A 13225-nucleotide genomic window follows, 5' to 3' on the forward strand; every position below is an offset into this window, starting at 1 on the left:
TCCATGTATGCGGTAAAGGTTCAAGGCAGAGGCCTTTAAAACTGAAAGTCGTCCTAATTATTTTAAAATAGCTTTGCTTTTAATTGCCGTTGCAGGTGAAGTATTCACATTAAAAGTAACTGTGGCGTATGATTTGTAATCAATTTTTCGGCACACATCTTTTAGTATCTTCAGTTTGAAGATAGCACATAAGTATATAATGCTGCAATCCGGATTGCAGAACTGCAGTTCGGGCGCAGACCTGGCCGCTAAGGTATATTACGCGTGCGATTTCAGCGTTGACTGGCTGATTTCTTGAGATTAATCATGATCGCTGTACGCTAGGACTTTAACTCTGCCAGGACAGTGGTTACCAGGGACTTGATCACACTTGACTTTTTTCGTGTTTAGAGCCAGTATGAACTATTATCCTGCAGTTCATGTCGTCGGAATTCTGACTCAACTACAACAGATTTCGGACTAACATTTTCCAGACTCTAAGTTAAATTTTTAAAGCTGATGCAAACAGTATTTATTTAAATTTATAGTATTACTGAATCTATATACGGAGAATCCTGTCACTTTTAGCTCGGAATTACGACAGCAGTTATTCCAGTTCACTCTTGATTGTGAAAATTCATTAATTGAACAATGGAAGTTCTTAATTACACTGGACGACAGAATTAAGAGATCACTTTTTCGAAAACCCGTAATTCAAAAATGGCTCTGAGCACTATGGGACTTAACAACTGTGGTCATCAATCTCCTAGAACTTAGAACTACTTAAACCTAACTAACCTAAGGACAGCACACACATCCATGCCCGAGGCAGGATTCGAACCTGCGACCGTAGCAGTCGCGCGGTTCCGGACTGCCCGCCAAGAGCCGCTAGACCACCGCGGCCGGCTAAAACCCGTAATGGTCTTCCATTGCGACCCCTACAACATTGCTCTGCGATGATGCAGAAGTTGACGACCTGCAACGTCACCCTCGGGTAAGGCGACGCTTCAAATATAAATGTGTCCACACACGCGAAGAAAAGGCCTCAGAAGCACATAAGAGGTGTAAGATGGGTTAATGACGTCACATTGGCACCGAATTTACAACAATTCTGTCCAGTGCTACATTGGGTGAGTCACACTATGGGAACGTCTTCGAACCTCCTTTACCCACATTTCAGCCCATCTGTTGGAGCTTCGGCTATGTAGGTCAGAGCCGCGACGTCCAGCGTCAAAAGCACGCTGGTTTCTTATGGGGGACCGAGGAAAAAGTTTCCGACACACCGCCCTTCAGAATTGACACGAGAAGGCCGCAGCGGTTCGCATAAAGAGCGTCAATTAAATCACCCTTTTCCTTGGGGCGTTCGTTGTACGATGAGCTACAGGACAATGGTCTTGACAGCCTTTGGCACTAGTGTCTCCCAAGTGTACGATTCAACCTGCTAAGCACATTCTGGGCCAGCAACCCCAGTAAGCGTGATCACAGCCCGCTGGAGTGCAGTGTGACGGTGAATTTTATTTTAGTGTACGGGCTGCAGCCACTAAGGACCGTTGAAGACTATTCGACCGAATTTTAATGTGATCTGAAGCAATAAAGAGTGCGTATCACCCCATCACCCCCCACCCCCCCCACCCCACCTCTGGTTCGCCAACTCCCTCGTTGCAGCTTCATCGAAATGGGTTTTGGGTTGTGTCTGAAAATATTGTGTCATGGATCCGGAATCTTTTGGCGACCTTGACGTTTTCTATTAATTCCTGCTGCTGCTGTTGCTGTTGCATAGTGTTGAGTGTATGCTGTTTTGCAAGAGCGTTACCAGGTACATCTCATTCTCCTGGTTTCAGCCGGTTTCGGAATCCGCAAGGACAGTACAGCAACAGAATTTTAAGCCCCTAATACCGAAGCCTTTAACCATCGGGGCTTGAAAGGGAAGCAGTTGTTGAGAAATATGTGAGTCAGAGATGTTATTCACTCTGTTCACTGCGCAAGCAGTAAAAGAAACCAATGAGAGATTTAGAAAAGAAATTGAAGCTTAGGAGAGGTATAAACTTTGTCGTTCGGCGACGGCATTGTAATTCTCTCAAAGACGGTAAACGGCTTACAAATGGAGTTGAACGGAATGGATAATACCTGGGGAAGAAAACAGTAAACCGATCGATCCAGGCGGCGCTAAGGTGAACAGACTGAACTCGCTTTCGACAGGACGACGGTTCAGTTCCGCGTCCGACCATCTCGATTTATGTATTTTTGTGATTTCCTTAAATCGCTGCAGGCAAATGCGGCAACGCACACTTTGAAACGGCGTAGTCGGTTTCCGTCCTCATCTTTGAAGCAATCAGAGTTAGTGCTCCTTCTCAGATGACCTCGATGTCGACGACGGGATGTCAAAGTCAAAAATTTCTCCTTTTCAAAAAAAAAAAAAAAAAAAAAAGAAAGGGAAGATGTGGATAATGGAATGGAGTACAATTCGGCAAGAAGGTACTCGTACAATGGGATTGGTAGGCGAGGCCCGTGAAGCAGTTGATTATCTCTTTGAGTAGCTAAATGACAGACATTAGCTGAAATAAAAATAAAATTTTCAGTGGTTGGAAGTCTTTTTGATGGCAGAACTATTTTTATGGAGTACAGCATAGTGCGAAAAGGATGCGCCCTCGCGAGCGATAATCAGTTCAAACAAGTTGTAAACAAAAGCTTTTGCAATGTGGTCCTTCAGAAGAAGGCTGGAAATCATATAGGTAGATGGAGTAACTAATGCGTAGGTACTGAAACGAATAGGTAAAGAAAGCAATTTAATGCACTATCTGAAGCAGCAAGGGACGGTCAGTTTGGTGCTGTCTTGATACAGGTGGCACATTCAAATAAAGGTAGGCTTCGATTACTGTGGAGAGATGAAAAGACTAGCAAACAACACGTTGATGTGGAGAGTTTTCTGCCTGCAAAACAAACTGAAGCACCCAAAATTGGAGGAAAAAAGGAGATGGAACTCCACAAGATGGGACAGTATATGATGCTCTTTCGGTGATTACAAAATCGAGTCATTTACGAATGGCAGTATGAGTCCACTCATCGGTATGACGCAGCACACACTGTAACCTGGATGCATGTATTGTCTCAGCTGGGAAGTGTGTCAGTAAGCCGTTGTAATCTATCTGGAGACACGCTAACTCACAACTAGTCCACAATGTCCTGGATACTGTCACTGGGACGGAAATGACGGCTTAGCTGTTGCCACACATGTCCTCTGGGCGGACATACGGGAACCTTCCTGGTCACGAGATTTCCTCGTCATCCCTTAGACAGTTGACGGAGACATGTGCCATGTGTTGATGACCATTGTCCTGAGAAATGGCGCGGTTCTAGGCGCTGCAGTCTGGAACCGCGAGACCGCTACGGTCGCAGGTTCGAATCCTGCCTCGGGCATGGATGTGTGTGATGTCCTTAGGTTAGTTAGGCTTAACTAGTTCTAACTTCTAGGGGAATAATGACCTCAGAAGTTGAGTCCCATAGTGCTCACAGCCATTTGAACCATTTTTTTTAGAAATGGCACAACTATATTGTCGCATGAGAAGTAACAATTGGATGCAGTATGTCAGTGACATACCATTGTACTGGGAGAGTTGACTCGATCACTACTAGACGTGACCTGAAGCCATGCCCAGTGGCTTCCGACAGTACAATAGCGTCCCTCCAAAACTTCGGAGGAATGTGACTTCTAATTAGATCGCTGCCATTCTCGCCGGCGATCGTCATCCCAGATACCGAAACACCGCAGTTCTTTACTGAACATAGCGCGACAACAATTATTAACAGTCGCTGATTCCCGCTCACTGCATAATTTCAAAGTCGGCCGTTTATGGAGCGGTGTCTACGGCAGCCTAGACAGGGGTTGGTAATTCTTTAGTACAGGTGGTGCTCCTATCTGACAAGTGATGTGGGATCATATAGAATGTGGCAGGAAGTCAATTACTTGTTTGCAAATGGCAGTCGCCGATGTGAAAGAAATGTGATGTAGTTGGTGTACTGTACTGCGATCCTCCCTCGGGGTTGTCAGACTTGTTGACCGAAAACTTGACGACAAGTATGACTGCCACCACGTTCCTATGTAGTCCAACATTGTTTACTGTCACATACGAATGCCCACAAATCCGGATATTACATTATTAGACCAGCCGAGAAAATGGAGAGCTACAATGGCTCCCCTTTTATACAGTGCATATCCTGATAATGAGGTGTTACATCAATACGTACATCTCACATGATCTCCACAGTGATCTCTCAACGTCTGATGATGTTCGCACTTCTTATATATTCATCAAAGCCTGATAATGATACTGACCATCAATAACACTAATGCAATCTGTTGGCCATTGTAGCTGTAACAAGGAAATGGAACACTAATCATTTACATACTGACGGTGTGTACATGTATAAAGGTACATTGCCATACAACCTAACCTTCAGAATGCTTCACCTTTTATGTCAGAAAATGTATTTAGATTTAGCTGATACGAAATATGCCTAGGGAGTGTGTTTTCTACAGAGTCCCTGGAAAATGGTGAGAGTCCGCAAACGGTAGCTTCGTTAGCCGCGGTCGGCAAGGATAATAAGGCTCCTTAGGCTGCTGCAGTGGCAGTAGACCTCTGTTGTCTGCTGCGACATGTCTCACACTAGTAACGTTTATCTGTGAACTCCACCGCCGCTGCATCTACAGTACGATTTGATCTGGCGATTGGGCTTCACCCGAAGATGAATGGCAGTGGTAGAGCACACTATTACCGGGTGGAAGTTGCGTGTGACTACTGGCGTGTGTATAAATAAGAGGCGTAAAATAGTACTCAAATTAGGTCTGAGCAAGTAATAACTGGATTTCGTGTACGACTCTATCTTTCTAGCAACCTTCGCACGTTCACGGAAGGACGAGGTGCTGATTATTGAGAGTTCCAGTATTTGGCGTCTGTGGAGCTGCAGTGATGATTTTAATACATCCAACGTTGACCGCCAATTATATAATGAATTATTTTTAATACGTTTGCGGCTATTAACTGCAGTGCATAAGTATCTCATTCTGAGTGCGGCATTTTTAAATTAATAGCAAAGGGATTAGGTTCTCCAATTACAGCAAAGCAAACAGATTACATTAATTCATTTATTTACAGAAAGAGGTGTCTGCACCCAGTCTGTTACCTTTGGTTACTCTTAACAAAACAAAGAATACCATCTGATAACATTCCCACGAACTTCCAGCTAAGTGATGTGGTTTAAAATCGACAAGCTTTCGGCCGATTATTCCTCGGCCATTGTCATGTGGTCACTGTAAAGGTTGCTGCTACCATCCTCACCTAGTCGTGCTGCCTCTGAGACATTCCTTGGGCTCGTTCCAGCGCGACGGACGCGCAACGAAAACATTAGCTTATATGGCGCTGGATCGAGCACAGCTGACGTCGCACGAGGGAATGCAACTACACGGGGACGGTAGCAGCTCCCGTGGTCCACGTGAACTAGGTCCCGGATTCGAACCTTGCTGCTGTTTAAATTCTGAATAAAAAACATCAGCATTGGCGGCGAAATGCCGAATACTTCCGGCATAAGATGTTACTCTTACTCTGTCAATGGCCCTATCAAAGAGGACAGAGCAGCGGACACGTATTCAGGACAACCTTGTTCTTGGCTTAGCGAAATGTCCCTAAAAGGAGGAAAAATTAGAAATGGTGCTCAAGGAAACAGAAACCACTGCATTGAAGACACATAACGGCCAGTAATTGAGAAAGTGTCATGATGATTTCGGACTAGCCCCATTTTGATTTCAGGGAGGCGAGGTGATCATGAGAAAAAGATGAAAAATTCGAGGAAATGATAAAGTTCTACGTGTTCAGCATGGAATGCGAGAGGTTTGAACGTGGTAGGAAGATACAAAATATGGAAATGGAAATGTTAATGATCAATCTAGATAAAGTGCGTGCCCATAAAGTGAAATGGAAAGAAGACAGGGGTTTCTGGTCAAACGAGTATAGAATAACGACGGCAGCAGAAAATGGTATAATGGGAGTAGGATTCATTACGAATAGGAAGGTAGCGTAGAGAGTGAGTTACTCTTAACAGTTTGGTGATAGCGTTGTTCTCATCAGCACCGCAGAAAACCAACACCGTCAACAATAGCGCAATAGCTCATGTATACACGCAGACGTCAAAAGCAGACGATGAAGAGATAGAGAAAGTGTATGAGGGCACTGGATGGTAATTCAGTATGTAAAGGGAGATGAAAATCTAATAGTCATGGGAGCTTGGATTTGATTGTAGGGTAAAGGGTAGAAGAAAGGATTATGGGAGACCAAGGGCTTGTTAGTAGGAATTAGTTCAAGAATTACATAAGGAGGAGGTATACTTGGGAAAGAACGGGAGGTACACGAAGACTCTAATTAGATTACATCGTGAAATGACGAAGAATAGGCTGAATTTTAAGAGACTAGTCAGCAAGAATCAATGCAAAAAGAAGGGAGATTCGGAGGTTCTAAGAAGAGATCGGTTAGAATTTCTCTTAAAATATACATACCGCGATAATCAATAGCTGCCGACCGAAGTGGCCGTGCGGTTCTAGGCGCTGCAGTCTGGAACCGCGAGACCGCCACGGTCGCAGGTTCGAATCCTGCCTCAGGCATGGATGTGTGTGATGTCCTTAGGTTAATTAGGTTTAAATAGTTCAAAGTTCTAGGGGACTTATGACCTCAGAAGTTGAGTCCCATAGTGCTCAGAGCCATTTGAACCATTTTGATAATGAATAGCTCGATACGCAATTATTCTGAAGAGGAATGGACGTCTCTAAAACAGGCCGTCACAGAAGTTGGAAAGAGAAACATAGGTACAAGGAAAGTAACTGTGAAGAAACCGTGGGTAACAGAAGAATTACTGGAGTTAAGCGATGAAGGAAGGAAGAACAAGAAATTCAGAAATACACAAATACAGGTCAATTAAGACTGCAGTAAATAGGAAGTGCAGGAAGCCAAATCGAAATGGCCACATGAAAAATGCGAAGGAATTGAGAAACGAATAATGGTCGTAAGGACTTACTGAGCATGTAGAAAAGACAAAACAACCTTTGATGAAATTAAAAGCAGGGCGGTAAATTAAAAGTGCAACTCCTTTGTTAAACACATATGTGACAATAGATAGGTGGAACGAATACACTGAAGTCCTGTATGAGGGGCAAGACTTGCCTCATGACGTGATAGAGGGAAGTACAGGAGTCTTCTGGAAATAGATATCTGACGCAATATTAGAATGTAAGAGGACAGGACGACTTACCATTAAATGAGGCAGGAGGTATGGATCACATCCTGTCAAAACTTCTAAAACCATTGGGAGAAGTGGCAAAAGTGTCAACAAAACGACTATTCATGTTTATGTATCGAATGTATGAGTCTGGCATTATACCCTCAGACTTTCGGATAAATGTCATCCACACAGTTCTGGCGAAGGGCAGATGAATGCGAGCAATATGGCTCAATCAGCTTAACAGCTCATGCACCCAAGTTGCTGACACGTATAATATACAGTTGAATGGAAAAGAAAACTGAGGATCTGTTAGATCATAATTAGGTAGGCTTCCGGGAAGGTAGATTCACCAGGGAGATGTTGGGGTTGATAATGGATGCAAACCTTAAGAAAACTGAAGATACAGCTATAGGAATTGTCAAACTGGAATAAGCGTTCGACAACGTAAAATGGTGCAAGATGTTCGAAATCCTGATAAAAATAATGGTAAGCTATAGGGAAAGGCGAGTATTAAACAACATTGCTATTCTTAGGGAAAGAGGAAAAGAATTACAGTATCTGTCGAACGGAATGAGCTGTATAATGACTACCGAAAGGGACTGAGAGTAAACCGAAGAAAATAAAAGTAGTAGGAAGTAGCAGAAATGATAATAGCGAGGACCGCCCTAACAGAACTGGGGTCACAATGTACAGGAAGTTACGGAAATCTGACACGTAGACAGAAAAACAACTGAAATGGTCGTATGATTTCGGTTCGTACGTCTGAGATGCGTAGATGTGACCGTATCGATTTATGGCGTCAGCGCCCTTTATGCAGAGGAAAATTGTTCTGTGGTCAGAGATGCCAGGCATGAATAGTACATTACCGGCCATTAAAATTTCTACACCACGAAGATGACGTGCTATAGACGCGAAATTTAACCGACAGGAAAAATATGCTGTGATATGCAATTGACTAGTTTCTCATTGCATTCACACAAGGTTGGCGCCGGTGGGGACACCTAAAACGTGCTGACATGAGGAAAGTTTCCAACCGATTTCTCATACACAAACAGCAGTTGACCGGCGTTGCCTGGTGAAACGTTGATGTGATGCCTCGTGTAAGGAGGAGAAATGCGTACCATCACGTTTCCGACTTTGATAAAGGTCGGATTGTAGCCTATCGCGATTGCGGTTAATCGTATCGCAACATTGCTGCTCGCATTGGTCGACATCCAATTACTGTTAGCAGAATATGGAATCGGTGGGTTCAGGAGGGTAATACGGAACGCCGTGTTGCATCCCAACGGCCTCGTATCACTAGCAGTCGAGATGACAGGCATCTTATCCGCATGGCTGTAACGGATCGTGCAGCCACGTCTCGATCCCCGAGTCAACAGATGCGGTCGTTTGCAAGACAACAACCATCTGCATGAACAGTTCAATGACGTTTGCAGCAGCATGGACTATCAGCTCGGAGACCATGGCTGCGGTTACCCTTGACGCTGCATCACAGACAGGAGTGCATGCGATGGTGTACTCAACGACGAACCTGGGTGCATGAATGGCAAAATGTCATTTTTTCTGGTGAATCCAGGTTCTGTTTATAGCATCATGATGGTCGCATCCGTGTTTGTCGACATCGCCGTGAAGGCACGTTGGAAGCGTGTATTCGTCATCGTCATACTGGCGTATCACCCGGCGTGAAGGTATGGGGTGCCATTGGGTATACGTCTCGGTCACCTCTTGTTCTCATTGACAGGACTTTGAACAGTGGACGTTACATTTCAGATGTGTTACGACCCGTGGCTCTACCCTTCATTCGATCCCTGCGAAACCCTGCATTTCAGCAGGATAATGCACGACCGCATATTGCAGATCCTGTACGGGCCTTTCTGGATGCAGCAAATGTCTGACTGCTGCCTTGGCCAGCACATTCTCCAGATCTCTCACCAACTGAAAACGTCTGGTCAATGGTGGCCGAGCAACTGGCTCGTCGTAATACGCCAGTCACTACTCTTGATGAACTGTGGTATCGTGTTGAAGCTGCATGGGCAGCTGTAACTGTACACGCCATCCAAGCTCTCCTTGACTCAATGCCCAGGCGTATCAAGGCCGTTGTTATGGCCAGAGGTGGTTGCTCTGGGTACTGATTTCTCATGATCTATGCATCCAAATTGCGTGAAAATGTAATTTAAAAAATGGCTCTGAGCACTATGGGACTTAATTGCTGAGGTCGTCAGTCCCCTAGAACTTAGAACTACTTAAACCTAACTAACGTAAAGACATCACACAAATCCATACCCGAGGCAGGATTCGAACCTGCGACCGTAGCGGTCACGCAGTTCCAGACTGAAGCGCCTAGAACCGCATGGTCACACCGGCCGCAAATGTAATCACGTGTCAGTTCTATTATAATATGTTTGTCCAATGAATACGTGTTTATCATTTGCATTTCTTCTTGGCGTAGCAATTTTAATGGCCAATGGTGTAGTTTTAAGCGCTCGCCGGGCGAGACTATTTGACTGCTGGGCTGGACGACAGAGGGCGGAGTAAGCCACGAAGCGAGAGCCGGGCGCATGCTAGCTGCGCACTGCAAGCGTTGGAAGTGCTACGGCGTCGTCCTAGTAACGGGTCAGAGGCCTGGGGGTCGTTGTCGAGTCGGTGGATGGCAGAGAGCGCATCACAACCTAACTAGTACCAGGCGCTCCTAATGATTTTCGCGAGTGCCGGCATTTAGTTTGGAATTTTAACTGAATCATCCGCCTTGGCTGGAACAGTAATTCGTCCGTCTGGGTTCGGCTCTCGTCGCCTGCAGGTTCATTCTGTAAATTGAACTGTTTTCGGTTACTAAGTCTCGCGAGCATTTTTCCTATTTCCTCTGCGACACATCACATTGGATGTTGCTCCAGAGAGAGACTTGGGCTTGTCATTGACTGTGGTGTTACGAAATTTTACCTTGGCAGTGTTCCGCAAATATCCATGTATACGTGGCTAATCGGATGCCTTTCTGGCGTAGACTTTCCCGGTTGTGTAAATCAAGTTGAAATATGTGCAAGATATTCTAGAAAAGTGATGTCAGCTTCAAGGCACTTCGTAATTGTGAAAAGATGTTCTCAGGCTCGACTGGCCGAAATTTTCTTGTAGGGGAGTTAATTAATCTCTCTGATTACAAAGCTGTCTTTCAATTCCATCAATGTTTAAGTGTATACCTCAAAATTATCTCATGTTCATGAGGCAACGTGTATGTAAAGTTGATTAAGACTGATGGTGATAATTTTCTGTTTACAGAGTTTGTCCTTATCCTGGGATTATAAAGTGAGGCATGTACTGTCGTGTCTGATGCTGATGAGCGTTGATTTGTTTGCTGCCGCATTAGCGCATGTTATGCTTCAGTGAATTGTACTTAATTTCTTCAGTAGCAACTGTAACATTTGTTTTCTCACAACCGGATTGGTTGAACTGGCGTTAAGTCACTCACATGTCAGTATCCCCGCAGCCAATTATGGTGCATTAACGTGAAAGACTTCCTCAGCTTAAGCTTATTTGGTGCAGAAAGAGTGCCTTGGATTATTTTAAATTTTTGAGGATATTGGTTTTAATGCTTTCAGAAAAAGGAAACTTGGGAACACTAGAATTTCAGTGATTTTTTCTAAATACCTTGGATCACTGTAATATTTTTAAGGTTATTGTTTGTAAGATTAAAGGGAAAGTTAGTGTATTAAACATTTCAGTAATTAATTTTAAAAATTATGAGAGACCTTAGATTCTACAGATTTGCATGGTGTTAATGTTGTAAGGATTATTAGTTTTAATGTTTTAGAAAGCGGAAGTATAAATTTTCTCTGTATCTGTGTATGTCCGGGCACACTAAGCAAACCGATATAAGTTCAGCTACTGTGCTCAGCAGGTAACCACTCCAGAACCGTTGTATTCTAGCTTGACCAGCTCTAAATTTACCTTTAGAGTCCTTAAGAGATGGTTTCCATCACCCACGATGGATGGGGCAAGTAAGACATAAAAAGAAGTCTATCACTGACAAAAAGAGCATTCTTTATCCGGAGAAGTCACCTATTATCAAACAGAGACCTCAATCAGAATAAGAAATTTCCGAGAATGTGGTTTTGGGGGACAGCATTACATGGTAGTGAAACGTAGACTGTGGGGAAATCAGAACAGAAGAGAATAGAAGCATTTGAAAAGTGGTATTACAGATGGTGTACTGATAAGGTAAGGAATGGGGACCTTCTCCACACAATTGACAAGCAAAGTAACATATAGGGAACACTGAAAAAAAGAAGGCACTGGATGATAGGACTTCCATTAAGACATCAGGGAATATCTTCCATGTTACTAGAGGGGGCTGTAGAGGGTAAAAACCGTAAGACAATACAGAGATTGTAATACATCCAGCAAGTAACTGTAAATGATGCTTTGAGATTAAAAGTTTGGAGCGGTAGGGCAATTCGTGGTGGGCTGCATCAAATCAGTCAGAATACTGATGATTTAAAAGATATAAATGAAAATAAATCAAGCTGCAATCAAAAGACAGCCACCACTTGACAACAGCCGAGAGCGCGCAGTCGAAAACTTGTGGATTATAAACCGGTTGACGCGGAACTCGATAGAATTTTATCACTGCGTATCGCCATGAATCAATGCAGTCGTGTAGTGAATACATACCATCGCAAATTTGATATATTGCGTTTTTGGAGAAAATCCTTAATGAATGGTTGTGGAACACTATCCGTGTAGATTCCATATATTTTTAGTGCTACGACTGGAGATAAAATATCATTGAAACATTTCTAATAATATGAGTTCCCCCTGCACCCTAAAATTAAATTCATAAAGAACTTTGCGAAAAAATGCTGTTTAATCTTCTCAAATTTATCGCTAACAAAGAAAGGCGAAGCATATTTATGAAATCTACACCTATAAATTTTCTCATCAACGAACGGTCACGATTTACTCGAGAAGTGGGCGTATTTCAGTGCAGTGGTGTATATGTTATTTAGCATTAATTTGGAACAGAGCTTAACAGTTAAAGGAATTTCAGTTCCTTGTTGCATTCCTCAGACATGCTTTATAGTCCTCCACGGTAGACGGAGAAAAGAGGATCGGAGGTAGAGCCCTGGTAACGCGCTTTGGCGAATGCGATTATTTGAGCCGTTAATAGTCACGGCTCAATTCCCTTGCTAGGTACGTGTACTGGATATCTTGAATTGCTCTCAGCGAGTCAGAGATGACGAAGACTTTCGTAGTTCGAACACGTCACTTCTGCTCCTGTGATCTCAGGATCACCCGGCATTTCACGCTGTTGACGGGTGCTCATAAATATTTCACGTAACTACGTATTTCTTTTAATTTCTTGCCAATACTGTAATCGACTTCTTCCCGTGTTCTATTTCTTCAGTTCAAGGTGAAAGATCAGTAAGTTTATCTGTATCAGCTGTCGATCCTCTGCAGGCCTTCCCGTATTTCTCCACAGTTGTCTGGCGTAGCAACCTTCCTATAGGTAAATGATTGATCCACGCAGAGTCTCCCGTGTCTACAACATTATCCACTAGATCATCAATATCCATTGTAGACTGTAACGATCCATCAGGCCTACTCGCAAGACTCCTGGGAAATATTTGCACCTGTCGACTTTGTTGTGTTAAGAACAACGTGGTCGGATCCATCTGCCAACGATTCCTGAATGCATTTAAAAATCTGTTCCGACAGTCTCTAGGCTCGTAATTTGTTCTCCACATGATAATTTGTAACGGCACTTGATGTACCCCTAAAATCAAGGAACACGGCATCGTAACGCTGGTATCTTAGAATTCTTGATTAAATACTGCTATTTCCGTGGAGAAAGTACACACCAGTTCGTATATGTATGTGTATATCATTTACAAGAGCCAGGAGTTATCTGATAAGCTTCAACACATCAACTGACAAAATAAATTATTAAATTTGCTTCCCTACTCGTATTTTGTTACCTTATTACAACACA

This window comes from Schistocerca piceifrons, chromosome 5 (assembly GCF_021461385.2).
Source record: "Schistocerca piceifrons isolate TAMUIC-IGC-003096 chromosome 5, iqSchPice1.1, whole genome shotgun sequence".
NCBI lineage: Eukaryota > Metazoa > Arthropoda > Insecta > Orthoptera > Acrididae > Schistocerca > Schistocerca piceifrons.